We start from the raw sequence: 14,802 nt of genomic DNA, 5'->3' as shown, positions 1-14,802 counted from the left end.
CATTAACTCAAATCCACAGGGTTTAGAGAAAATAATAATGTTGGCAAGGAGCATTACATTAACCTTACATTAACTAGTGAAGATAACAAGGCCTAGATCTGATCAACATCACCACACTTTCCTCTCAACATTACATCATCATCTTCAACACCATCATCATCATCATCATCCCCATCATAATTATCATATGCAATGAAGATTCTACATAATCACCACCATTACCATATCATCATTACTGTATATGTGCAATGCAATGTATTACATTTAGAATGTAACTGTGTATAAAGAAGACACCCAATACAGTCACAAAACTGTCGCATTCAAAACCCCCTTACAAGAGAAATTCCACAGAGAGTAGGATACTTGAAGGCTGAAGGGATATGGTACATTTTGACGATGGAAGCTCTTTTTCATATCTGCAAAATGTACACATATTTCCCCTTTTCAATTCACTGTTGAAACCGCTCTACAGTCCTTTTAATTTCTGCCTTTCATTTCTCCCCACAGGTTTGACTCCATGGCATGTGCACATATTTTATTCAAGAGACTGACTCATAGATTTGTATATGGCCTCTTATCCAAACACATAAAGAAAGAAATGGAGCTGTTCAAGTGAAAAAGCCAGAGATTAGTTTATATGCGATTTGTTATCGACATGTGACAATTGACAGACTAAACTAGCACATCCAGCTATTTCCCTTTAAATTCCAGTCTTCACAGCAGACAATATTGAATCAAAAAAAAAAATGAATCTTACCCAAAGACACAGACTTATGCGTTTGAAATTTTATACAGCTGAGGATAGCCCTGCCAAGCTACGGTTGTGAGAGAAATGCCTTAAATGTTTCAAATCTCTGGGTTGAAATGAATCTCGGTTTATCTAGTCACCCAAGCATTTCTTAGAGAGACGGTCATGAAAGTGGAGCATCAATGAGGATCTGAGAGGTTTAAGACTTTATATGTTTTTATGTTTCCGTGTACATTTAAAGACATTTGAAAATATATTCCTGCTGTTTATGTATAGAGTTTGTGCTTCATGTTGTGCTGCATATCTATGGCTGGGATTCATTCAAAGGCGTTGCAGCCTTGGATTGAATCCCGGGGCTATGCATGTTTATTTTGCAGAACATGTTTGTTTTGCCTAAAGATTGGCACCAAAGGTCAATGTTTGGCCTGTCTGAAGGTTAACCCCCACCCCTAGTTGTCATGTCATGGTGTAATCCAGATCGAATAGATCGGTCCTCTGATCTGAAATGTGCTTGTTGGTGAGGCAAGGCTTGGAAAAATAAGAACACCTTTCCTACAGTTGCTCCTGTATGTGAGAAAGAGAGGGAAAGAGAGGGAGAGAGGGAGAGAGAGAAAGAGAGGGAGAGAGAGAAAGAGAGGGAGAGAGAGAAAGAGAGGGAGAGAGGGAAAGAGAGGGAGAGAGGGAAAGAGAGGGAGAGAGAGAAAGAGAGGGAAAGGAAGGGAGAGAGAAAGAGAGGGAGAGAGAGAAAGAGAGGGAGATGGAGAATAATAGTTTGTGTTAGCTTGAAAGGGTATGGGCTCTGAAGCCAACACACGTCGTGTTAATGAATTAGAAATGAAAACAGCACATATTTTCAAAGATACACGCTTTCATTGAAGCTCTTAGAAATATCCTATGCAATCGCAACCACTCCTCTTGATTCTTCTATCACTGAAGTCACTAAGCTCCAGTCCGCTCCTCCCATGTTTTTTTTTTCATGGTTGTTATGTAGAAACAACTATATATACAGTGGGGAGAACAAGTATTTGATACACTGCCGATTTTGCAGGTTTTCCTACTTACAAAGCATGTAGAGGTCTGTAATTTTTATCATAGGTACATTTCAACTGTGAGAGACGGAATCTAAAACAAAAATCCAGAAAATCACATTGTATTTGATCACCTACCAACCAGTAAGAATTCCGGCTCTCACAGACCTGTTCGTTTTTCTTTAAGAAGCCCTCCTGTTCTCCACTCATTACCTGTATTAACTGCACCTGTTTGAACTCGTTACCTGTATAAAAGACACCTGTCCACACACTCAATCAAACAGACTCCAACCTCTCCACAAATGGCCAAGACCAGAGAGCTGTGTAAGGACATCAGGGATAAAATTGTAGACCTGCACAAGGCTGGGATGGGCTACAGGACAATAGGCAAGCAGCTTGGTGAGAAGGCAACAACTGTTGGTGCAATTATTAGAAAATGGAAGAAGTTCAAGATGACGGTCAATCACCCTCGGTCTGGGGATGCTTTTCTGCAAAGGGGACAGAACGACTGCACCGTATTAAGGGGAGGATGGATGGGGCCATGTATCGCGAGATCTTGGCCAACAACCTCCTTCCCTCAGTAAGAGCATTGAAGATGGGTCGTGGCTGGGTCTTCCAGCATGACAACGACCCGAAACACACAGCCAGGGCAAGTAAGGAGTGGCTCCGTAAGAAGCATCTCAAGGTCCTGGAGTGGCCTAGCCAGTCTCCAGACCTGAACCCAACAGAAAATCTTTGGAGGGAGCTGAAAGTCCGTATTGCCCAGCGACAGCCCCGAAACCTGAAGGATCTGGAGAAGGTCTGTATGGAGGAGTGGGCCAAAATCCCTGCTGCAGTGTGTGCAAACCTGGTCAAGACCTACAGGAAATGTATGATCTCTGTAATTGCAAACAAAGGTTTCATTACCAAATATTAAGTTCTGCTTTTCTGATGTATCAAATACTTATGTCATGCAATAAAATGCAAATTAATTACTTAAAAATCATACAATGTGATTTTCTGGATTTCTGAAATTACAGACCTCTACATGCTTTGTAAGTAGGAAAACCTGCAAAATCGGTAGTGTATGAAATACTTGTTCTCCCCACTGTATATAACTTTCAATGGTAGAGGCTAATCTTATTAATGAACATAGTAGCTTAATTACCTATGATTGTGTTCATCTGTCTGGAGAGAAATTGCATGAAATTAAGTATGATACATAAAAGTGAAGTTATAACGAAAGTAACAGTAAGGTACACATAAACTATGGTGAAACTATTAAGAAAGTAATAGTAATTTACATGGAAACGGTGGAACAGATGTTTGCTTTAGAATACAGTGCCAAGGCCCCATAGGTACACTGAAACTATACAGGAAGTTAGACAGAAATTATGGTGGAAGAAGGAAGAAAGTAATGGCAATTTATACTGTATCAGAGGAACAAACCATTGCTTTAGAATACAGTGTCAAGGCACCATAAGTACACTGAGACTATGGTCCAATTTGTAAGTCGCTCTGGATAAGAGCGTCTGCTAAATGACGTAAATGTAAATGTAAATGTAAAACTACACATGAAGTAACAGGTAAGGTACATATGATTTACTTAAGTACAGTGCTGAAATAACTGGGTAACGACAGGAAAGTAATCAGAAACAATATAGAAGCAAAACAGCAACGAAAAGGTAACTTCCCAGCTAAAAGCAATGACCCAAAAGGTACGTGTTTAGGTTGGCCCACATAAATCAAATCAAATCATATTTTATTGGTCGTATACACATATTTTGCAGATGCTTTCGCTAGTGTAGCAAAATTCTTATGTTCCTAGCTCCAACATTGCAGTAATACTTAACAATACAAAACAATACATGCAAATCCCAAAGACAAAAAGAAAGGAATTAAGAAATATATAAATATTAGAATGTGCAATGTCAGAGTCCGGAATATAAATATACACTGAGTGTACAAAACATTACGAACACCTTCCTAATATTGTCCTTTGGTTGGTTGGCTATTCTTGATAAGTGGCGCCGTACTGGATGGCCGCCGTTTTGCAATCTCCGACCCAACGTTGCTATTTTGTGATCATTTTGTAGTTTATTTTTACTTTATTTTCACTAAATGTATCCGCTATTATTTCATAGGGAAAACCGTCCACCTCTTCCCTCCATTTTCCTGGCCAATGTACAGTCACTTGATAATACGATGGATGACCTCCAATCACGGATTTGATACCAACAGGACTCTCAAAATTGCAATATTATTTAATTTTCTGAAACATGGCTCTCGGACAAGATACCCCCCATGGCTATCCAACTCAATGGATTCTCCATTCACTGGGTGGACAGGACAGTGGAGTTGGGGAAATCGAGGGGAGGTTTTTGCTGCTCGTTAGTTATTTGCTATTCCTTTTCTTTTTTTTTACACCTGTTGTATTCAGCGTTGAAATTTTTTTCGAATAGTGTCAAGTTTTTCACAAGAACAATATCAATAACGATATCAGTGATAGATGAGGTAGTTATATGCATACAATCAGGGGTAAAGTGGCTGAGCAGCAGGATAAAAAATTTAATAATAGTAGCAGCAATGTATGGCATGTTAGGAGAGAGTCATTTGAATAGAAAGTATGAAAAATTTATGCACTCACTAACTGTAAGTCGCTCTTGATAAATTACTACAAATGGAAAAATTGAAAAATAGAGGCGCTGATGACTGGTCCGTCCGAACCACGCATGAACAAGGGAATCTATACTCGGAGATCCTGTTTCTGTCCTGCCCTTGACTTTGGTGCAGGGCAAGTGATGTCCATAGCTTCTTTGTCGCAAAACTCCCTGATCTTCTCAAAAATATAAGTTTGTCTAGCTGTGTGCAGTCCAGGTGGTGCTTGTACAGGCAGACCATCTATGGGATGGAGGATGTCAGCGTTGCACAGCAGCTGAAACCTGGTCCCGACTGAGTCCGAACGCTCCTTGGCGACAACACCAGGCTCCAGAGCGTCGAAGCTGTAAAACAGGAAATAACAATAAAAATTGATTAGACATTACAACCTTGCTCAACATCAATTCTCCTCCCAAGTTTAGATAAGTAGAATAACCTCATACAATTCAATTAAAATGATATTCACCTGAAGTGCTGGTACTGCTTGATCTGAGCTTTCCACCAAAGTGTTTGTGTCCTGGGTGGCGTCCTGGTAATACTATTGCATTATCCTCTGTGTAGTTGTTGATGAAGTTAACCACTCGCTGCAAGTCCTCATGCTTCAGGTGTAACCTGAGCTTGCTTGGGCCTGCTCTCTTTTTGCTGGGAGGCATTAGACCATTCTCCTTGTATGACTGGTGGAGGAGAGTCAGGCGTGTTCTACTGATGTTGAAAGACAAATTCCAGATACAAATATTTTAGCATTATTATACAATAGATGGCCGTAATCCCCGCCAGACACACCTGGCTAACTTGATGGGTGGTCAGCTAGCTAGTTAACAGTAAGCTTTAACTTGGGGTCTTTTGTTTAGACTAGCTAGTTAGCTAGCTAAACAATTAACCATAATCCCAATCCATAGAGTACTAGCAATACAAACCAATTGTCATAGCTAGCTAAAGTTATCCAAATATGTTAAATGTTAGCTAGTTAGCTAGCTAACATTAGGCAATAACGAGCAATGTGAAATGGCATAATATCTGAAACTGTAGCTAGACTCTTACCCATATACATGGATGAACGCTTCACGGCAGACTGCAACCCCTTCCATTCAATAAGACGTCCTGTGTCGTTTCCGCTTTGTTTGTACAGCTTGCTTGGCCCGTTGTGTCAAGTCACTCTGGTTCACACTGACCGTGTGCAGTGCCATAAGAATCATCCGATCATCAGCCTTCTGTGTTCTCTTTTCGACTCCCTCTGCATTTGTAATCAAACGCCAGAATTATATTCATCTCCTTATCATACTCTGCTTCCACTGATTTCAAAACTCAGTCAACTTCTTCCGTGACAACAACACTGTTGATTGCCATTTCTTCCCCATCACTGTCATCAGAAGACTACAATGTCTTCTTCAATGAAAATGTTTCGACCTCAATCAGGGATTTCCTCATCACCTGATTCATTTTCAGAGTCAGAGTCAGCATGGCATGATCGTCCTCCAGAAAGTAGTCCATCACAAATTTTCTCCACTGACCTTTGTTGATAGTGCCTGATAAATTCAGGGCAGCAATGTTATTGAGTGCAGTAGAAACATATTTGCGGTTCTCCGTGGCTAACGATATATCTTTTTTTTTAAACTGCAGTAGAAAGGAGTATCTACGCATAACGAGCAACTCATTTTATAGATACAAGCTGCTACACCGCAGACCAATCTGAAACTCCTCTCTTGGCATGTCCAGCCCACTCATTATCTCAGCTAATCATGGCTAGGCCGTCATTGTAAATAAGAATTTGTTCTTAACTGACTTGCCTAGTTAAATAAAGGTAAAATTTAAATAACATATTTTTTTAAAGGGAAGGTTCCTGTCTATTTCTGTGGCTAAACCGACTAGGCTCTAATTTAACAACTTTATTCGTAATTTACAGATGGCATACATGTTTGTTATTAAGGCACATGAAAGTTCAAGTGTTCCAGAACGCATTTCTGCCAAAAAACGCATTTTGAAAAAAAACAATAAATGTTCAAATGGCTCTCCTGTGAAGTCGTGACTTGCGACATACGCCTAGTTTCCTGAAACGGGTCACATATATAGTGTAGAAGCTGTTTTTCAGTCTCTCGGTCCCAGCCCGACATGATGCTCTCAATGGTGCATCTGTAGAAGTTTGTGAGGGTCTTAGGGGCCAAGCCGAATATCTTCAGCCTCCTGAGGAAGAGGTTATTTTCCTGGCACCACTCCGCCAGGGCCCTCACCTCCTTCATGTAGGCTGTCTCGTCATTGTTGGTAATCAGGCCTACCACTGTTGTGTCGTCTGTAAACTTGATGATTGAGTTGGAGATGTGCGTGGCCATGCAGTCATGGGTGAATAAGTAGTACAGGAGGGGGCTAAGCACGCACCCTTGTGGGGCCCCCATGTTGAGGATCAGCATAGTGGAGGTGTTGTTGCCTATCTTCACCACCTGGGGTTGGCTTGTTATGAAGACTAGGACCCAGTTGCACAGGGCGAGGTTCATATCCAGGGCCCCGACCTTATTCATGAGCTTGGAGGGCACTATGGAGTTGAAGGCTGAGCTGTAGTCGATGAACTGAATTCTTACATAGGTATTCCTCTTGTCCAGATTGGATAGGGCAGTGTGCAGTGCAATGGCAATTGCATCGTCCGTAGATCTGTTGGGGCAGTATGTGAATTATATTGGGTCTAGGGTGTCGGGTAAGGTGGAGGTGATATGATCCTTAACTAGCCTCTTAAATCACTTCATGACAACAGAAGTGAGAGCTATGGGTGATAGTCATTTAGTTTAGTTACCTTTGCTTTCATTAGTACACGAACAATGGTGGAGATCTTGAAGCAAGTGAGGACAACCGACTGGGATAGGGAGAGATTGAATATGTCTGTAAACACTCCAGCCAGCTGGTCTGCACATGCTCTGAGGAGGTGGCTAGGGATGCCGTCTGGGCCAGCAGTCTTCCGAGGGTTAATGGAACTTAATTTATTGTTAGTGTAGCCGGTCTGGACCTGTGTGTGAATGCGCTGGCTACTGCACTCTGGCTTCAGTTCTGCATTGTGTTGTGGTGCAAATAGATTGACTGGACACACTGCTGCCGGTTCTGGTCTTTTATTACTGGATGAGATGAAATACCTGCAGTGAATAAATGCAGTGCAAAGCAAGCATCAAAGCAGACTCAAATAATACATTTGTTATACAACAGTAAAATTATTTCATTAACAGAAGTGCTATATTATTCAAAAGTAATCAACAGCTATATTTTCCTCTTCCTCTTGTTGGATTCTAGCTTGAAATATACTTCTTCCTGTTACCATACTAGAACTTATTGATTACTTTACATGTATAAGGAGTGTATATGATGGGGTCATTGAAGGGTAGATATGGACTGGGTGTATGGAAAGTTACTGAGTGCAGAAAGTTCATATTCTGTTCCATGTTTCTAAGGAGGGAGGCGAAGGACAATAGTTAGTCTCTGATAAGGCAGGCCAGCTGCGGAACTAGGGAGGAGCGAGGAATGTGGCTCGAGGTCAAGTCAAAAGATGAAGTGAGAAGAAACCTCTGGGAGGGGGGCCAGAGGGGCCCACCACAACGATCCTCCTACTACAGTCCTCTCACTCACATACACTTCCATGCCCACAAAGGTTCTAGCATCAGGCAGGGCCATGACTGAGGGAAACCAATTAAAACAGAGATGTATTGGCTGTCTAGATATGTAAGGAGTTAACCCCGCCTATTAGAAAGAAGGTCATAAATATATGTGCTTGTGTAATCATACCTTGTCTTTGCAGCTGTATGACCCAGTGGGTGAATAAACTTGGTTTGAGATTTTTCTAGTCGTCCGTTTGAGTTTTTACTCTGTTTGTTCAGAACCTAACAGTTGGCATTGTCGGCAGGATTTACCACAATTTATAGTTGAACTGGAGAGTTTGAATCAGTGGGACTGGAGCCAGCACATAAAAACAAGGTAGGCAAAGTTCCTACCCTTGTTACTACTCATTCTGACATCTTGGGGAGACGAGAGTCGTAGGTTGAATACAAATTAAAGGATACGGATCTGGAAAGCCTGAGGTTATTCAGTAGGCCCACTGTAAATACTACTGGTAGACCTAAGGGTTGAGGGCCCCTAGGGGGTTAAGCCACCAGAAGGTTTGACTAGGCACATTGTGCCTAGGAGGGGTTTAGCCATTAGAATGTTAGACTAGGGGGTGGAAGTCCCTTAGGAGGGTAGGGGGAAGTGGCCACACCTACGACATGTCTGTTTAATCATTTGTTATTACCTGCATAGTGTATGGAGAAATTGGCATGCTTGTGTACTAGTACGATAGGTTGTAGAGAAGTAGTCCATGTAGAAGGACAAAGGAAGGAAGTGCATACTGTGGAGAATAGGAGATATCTGAGAATATCTGTGCTTAAAGATTAAACATTGAGTGGGAATGTGGATAGTGATAGAAGGTTGCCTGTAAGTTCTGGAGGAAGGCCCTCTCCATGGTTGGAGAAGCGAAAGGGTATTAGAATGTTGTTTGAAAATGATTTGTGTGTATTAGCAGTAGCAATAAGGAGAGAGGTTGGTTTGTGCCCTATTGGGACGGGGAACCGTTACAGATTATGTGGAAATAGGAAGACAACTATGAGTAATTTTGGTAATGAGCGTCGTCGGCAACAGTGAGATTTACGCCGAGACACTGGACTAAAACCTCTTCCCGTGCTACACATTAGTCGTCCATAATCGCCTGTGGTGAATTGGCATACACTACAGTGTGGTCCAGCACCAAAAGTGTATGGACGACTGACAAAATTATTGAGTGCTTACACTGTTACTACTCTCCGGGGGAGTGGGTATCAACACCTGGGGAAAGTTGTTAATAGAGGGCGAGTGGTAGAACCGTGGGTTCAGAAACATAAATGCCTTCGGGGGTGGCGCCGAGCCAATAATAACTAATATGGCTTCAGGAGGCCAGGAGACTCCCGGAGCTGGTGGGGTGGAAGAGGAAAATGTTACCAAAGCATTAGAGGCCCTAAAAAAAGGCATATGAACAGCACCAAGAACCAAATAAGTGGTGGGGAAAATGATCCAAAATGGACAAAATTGCTATTCATTATCCCCTAGATGGACAGTTTAAATCCAGCCAAGAGTGTATGGATGCCATCATATTATGGAACACTGAAATCAAAGAACGGTCCAGACCACAATACGCAGGAATCCTAACCACAGCATTTTATCAGTAAAGGATAAAGATGAAAAAGGCCAAATATAAAGAGCTGCGAGGTAAAATTGAGCAGGCAGTAGACAAGAACGAGGTGACAAATAAAAAACTAGGCATATCCAAAGTGGGTGCGCATAGATCAGATGAACAGAAAGAGGAATTGGCTATTGTGTTAGAAAAGAGTCAAAAACTAAACCAGGAATTAGAGGGAGCCCTTGAGGATAGACAAAAGCAAATAAAACAACTCATGGCTGCGCTTCAACAGTATCAAAATACTTGTGGAGGAGTATATGCCATTGCCACCCCTCTCCCATACGCCCCAGGCTACAAAGTGAAACAGGTCACATCTAATGTACCACCATTATACCCCTCTCTTAAAAAGGAAAAAGAGCGATATGGGGAGGACGGACACATTACGAGCTCGGACATAGTAGTCCCGGGCTGGATATTGGATCAGCATGATCCAGGTAATCATAGAGATGTGCGTCCAGTGTGAACGCATGCGACCCCAGTTATATATTATCCGGGACAAATAGTACCAGGGGAGGACAATCCTATTCCCGATGGCGTGCAGCCCCAAGTACGAACCTATGCTAAGGCGCAGGGCGATAGAGCCCTGTTTTAGGTGTGAGGCCATCGGTCATTGGAGGAGTAAGTGTATGGCTGCACTGGAGCCTACTGCACCCGCTCCCTCTGGAGAGAATGCTGCGATGCAGGCTTTTGCCGCACTAACGAAAGAGCAGCAGCAGACCTATTGAGGGCAGCGGGGGCAGGGGAGCTCAACATAGGAGTTTCTGGCCTCTGTGCGGTTGATTGTGGTTTGGCAAGATGAAGGTTTCTATGTGGAAGGAGACGTAGGAGGCCACGTCTCACACAACTTATTTGTAGATACCGGCACTCAAATATCACTGATTCTTTATGACGAGAAATTGGCTACATTTGTGACAGGAAAAAGTATTACATTTAACGGGGTAACAGGGTTAGAATCCAAATCGATACAACTGCTACCCATGTCTTTGACCATAGGACCAATAACAATACCCAGATAATTTTACATGGCGACGGGTGTGGAATCAATTTTGGGGTTGGATAATCTATGCGAAATGCCAGGGGAGTGGATTTTAAAAGGTAACAAATTAAAATTGGCAGTACGAACGGCGAAAGCCGAGCAATTGTTGTTTCAGGATCGTCCACTATGGGCAAAAGACATATTAGATTGCGGTCTGATTAAAGTTTGCAAGCCTGTTGTGGTGGAGGGAGAGCCGCCACCGATGAAGCAATACCCTACTAAACCGGAGGCTGAGAAGTCAGTGGCGGAGGATCTTCCAATATTACTTGAACGAGCCATATTGGTACGAGGACCAGATCGGTGCAACAGCTCTTTATTCCCAGTGAAAAAGGAGCTAAAATGGCGTATTATGGTGGATTTTTGTGGCATAAACAAACATGCTGTGAAAATCTCAACCGTGGTAGCGTATTTGGCAGACCTTTTGGCATCTATACCTTCATACTCAGAATGGTACAGCGTGCTTGACATGAAAAACAGATTTTGGTCTGTGCCGGTGGCTGAAGAGTCACGACACTGGTTTGGTTTTGTTGCCAGGGGGAGCAGTATATGTGGGCGAGGGCACCAATGGGATTTATAAATATATATCACGGCGCATTAAAATAATCGCTAAAAGGGTGTACATTTGAATGCTCCGTGTTGGTACAGTACGTGGATGATTTGTTATTGGTGTCAAAAGACGAAGAAACTCATATGCAAGATCTTACCACATTAGTAAACTATTTGGCAGAGCAGGGTCACAAAAGCATCATATGAGAAAGCACAACTGCAAAACAGGAAGTAACATATTTTGGGGTTTCGATTTCAAAAGGTGCGAAGCACATTACACGCGATCGAGTAGAAAAAAATGCATTCTATGGCACGACCAAACACTCCCCGCACACAGGAAAACACTAGGGATGTTACATTTTGTGAGACATTTTATTCAGTCGTATTCTGAAATTGCTGAGCCACTTACAGAATTGACGAAAGGAGGGAAGGGTCCCCATGAAAGAATAGAGTGGAGTGGAAGCGTTTGTCGAGCTAAAGAAGCAATTGTGTCAAGTGCCAGCATTGGGGTTGCCAAACCTAAAATTACCATTTAAATGTTTTGTTCATGTGCATTGTAGTGCGGTGGTTACGCAAAATCATGGGGGAAAAGAGAGACCAGTAATGTATTGGAGTAAAACATTAGACTCGGAGGCGAGAGGAATGGTGTCTAAGGGCAGTACAGGCGAGATAAATGGTTTTGCATAACACTGCTTCGAATACAATGGGTCAACCATAGTTAACAGCACAAAAGCACAACATGTTACTAGTACGATATGGACGAAATGGGATTAACGTTAAATGGGGAAAATCTACAATTCCATAAAATTGGTGCTTTGAATCCTATGTCGTTAATGCTGTTGCCTGGGGAGGGTGAATCGCACATATGTGACCCAGATCAAATTACTCCAAAGCCTCGGCCCGATTTGCAAGAGACATAATTGAAAACGGGACAAGTATTGTACACAGATGACTCTAGCTACATGACCACAGAAGAGAAGAGAGTAACGGGGTACGCTGTGTGTGACGACAGGGGAGTAGTGAATGCTGGCCCACTGCCAGCCTCTGTATCAGCCCGGGGGGCAGAGTTACATGCATTAGCAGAGGCTTGTAGGTTGTCGGAAGGGGAAAATGTTACCATATACACGGACTCTCGTTACGCATTTGGAGTGGTTCATAATTTCGGTACATTGTGGTCACAGCGGGGTATGTTAACGGCGACAGGAACACCCAAATAATGTTGACAAGAAGTAGAAGCATTATTAGAAGCATGTCAGTTACCCAGATAATAAGCAGTAGTGAAATGTGAAGCTCAAATGAGTGGTATAGATGAAATAGCCATAGGGAATCACCGAGCAGATGACGCGGCCAAGGCGGCAGCCTTGTTAAGAGAAGGTGTTAAGGAACCGCATGTAAATATTGTAAATACCAAGGCTGGGATTCTAAGTCTAAAAAAGTGGTTAGAACATGGGTGCCAAGTAGACACTGAGGGTTTGTGGTATAATACTACCACTGGATGGCCCGTAGCACCAAGCGGGATACATGTTACGCTCTCTGAAATGTATCATGGACCAACACATCAATCGGCGGTGAACATGTACTTTCAGTTCAACACGATGTGGTGGGGAAAGGGGGTGTTGGGAACATTCCGGCACTGGGTCAAAAAATGTGTGATATAGGGGCCTAACCAAACTAGCTGTGCCACTAGAGATCCTGGTTCGTGTCCAGGCTCTGTCGCAGCCGGTCACGACCGAGAGACCCATGGGGCGGCGCACGATTAGCCCAGCATCGTCCAGGTTAGGGAAGGGTTTGGCCGGCAGGGATGTTCTTGTCCCATCGCGCACTACCGACTCCTGTGGTGGGCCGGGCGCAGTGCACGCTGACACGGTCGCCTCGTGTACAGTGTTTCCTCCAACACATTGGTGCAGCTGGCTTCCGGGTTAAGCGGGCATTGTGTCAAGAAGCAGTGCGGCTCAGCTGGGTTGTGTTCCGGAGGATGCACTGCTCTCGACTTTCGCCTCTCCCGAGTCCGTACGGGAGATGCAGCGATGAGACAAGACTGTAACTACCAGTTGGATACCACGATAAGTGAGGGGTTCAGTGGTGCAGTGGTCTAAGGCACTGCATCGCAGTGCTAGCTGTGCCACTAGAGATCCTGGTTCGAATCCAGCGATGTCCAGGGTAGGGGAGGGGAGGGAATGTCCGGCAGGGTTGTGGGTTCGATTCCCACGGGGGGCCAGTATGAAAAATAAAAATAATGTATGCACTCACTAACTTTAAGTCACTCTGGATAAGAGCGTCTGCAAATGAATAAAATGTAATGTAAATGGGTTCAGCGAAGAAGGCACAACTATTGAGAGACTAGCCACAGATCCTAGTATACAGGAAGCCACCTCACTGGAAGGGAAGTTCGCTGTGGTAGTCGCAGCACATCTGCTGCAGAGTGTCATTAAGAAACATGTGTCTCAGAGTTTTGTACGGTTGGACACTCTCCCCACGCCACTAATCTCGGCCTTGGGATGAGAGATGTTACCCAACTTGAGCACAGGGAAGTATTATCCACAGATATCGACTGTTGAGAAACCGGTAGGGAGTATCTGAAAGATTCAGTCTTAGATCTATCGAACCACTATGGTAATGGGGGATCAGGCGCAGGAGACAGATTCAATGCAATAGCTATTCTCACGGCAGTAGCTGTAGGAAAAGCCACTGAAGGAGCGGTAGGAGTGGTAAAGGATGCTATAGTAACAGCATGGAACTGGACTACGGTGCAAATTAGGAGTATTTTGAAGTATGCAGCATGGGCAGTGTTAGTGGTAGCAGGGGTTACCTTGTTAGCGTTGCTGGGATATCACCTCCTGAAGGCGTTGTTGTTGAAACGTGTATACAGTGCCTATTTTACCTCAAGATGAGGTACAGTTGATTAAGGCCACTACACGTGTATATCGGGTGGCTGTGGAGGGAGAAGGAAGAGACGGGGGGCGGAGTGAGGATGATATGGTGTGGGAACACCTCTTGTACACCTGTAGCCTGACGGGGAAGTCTGGGTAAAAGCATGAGTTGGTGTTTTTAGAGCCTTCATTTTTGTGGACCCCAGCAGAACAGTATCCCAAAAGTATAGAGTCAGTCTAAGGGAGAGTGGGAATCGTCATGTTATCAAACTTCGGTTTTTGCCATATATCATTATGCATAGCTTAACGCATTACTAATACTTGTCATATTTTGTTGTTTTCTTTTGCTTTTCAAGTCTTTTGTTATCACTCTTTAGGAACCCGAAGGACGAAGAGAAAGTCAAAAGTTCCAGCTGAAATGTCATCATCAGTTGTACAACAGGAGGGGTAATGGCAGATAGGGTCGGGGGGAGTAAGAGTATGTATAGTGTGAGTATAAGTTTCAGGCCCATAAGCCATGGAAGAAGATGACAATAGGTAGTATCTGATAAGGCAGGCCAGCTGCGGAACTAGGGAGGAGCGTGGAATGCGGCTGGCTAGATGTGTAAGGAGTTGACCCCACCTATTAGAAGGTTATAAATATATGTGCTTGTGTAATCATACCTTGTCTTTGCAGCTGTATGACCCAGTGGGTGAATGAACTTGGTTTGAGCTTT

The sequence above is a fragment of the Coregonus clupeaformis genome, chromosome 26, assembly GCF_020615455.1.
Source record: "Coregonus clupeaformis isolate EN_2021a chromosome 26, ASM2061545v1, whole genome shotgun sequence".
In the NCBI taxonomy this organism is placed as follows: Eukaryota; Metazoa; Chordata; class Actinopteri; order Salmoniformes; family Salmonidae; genus Coregonus; species Coregonus clupeaformis.
This window is presented reverse-complemented; position numbering follows the sequence as displayed.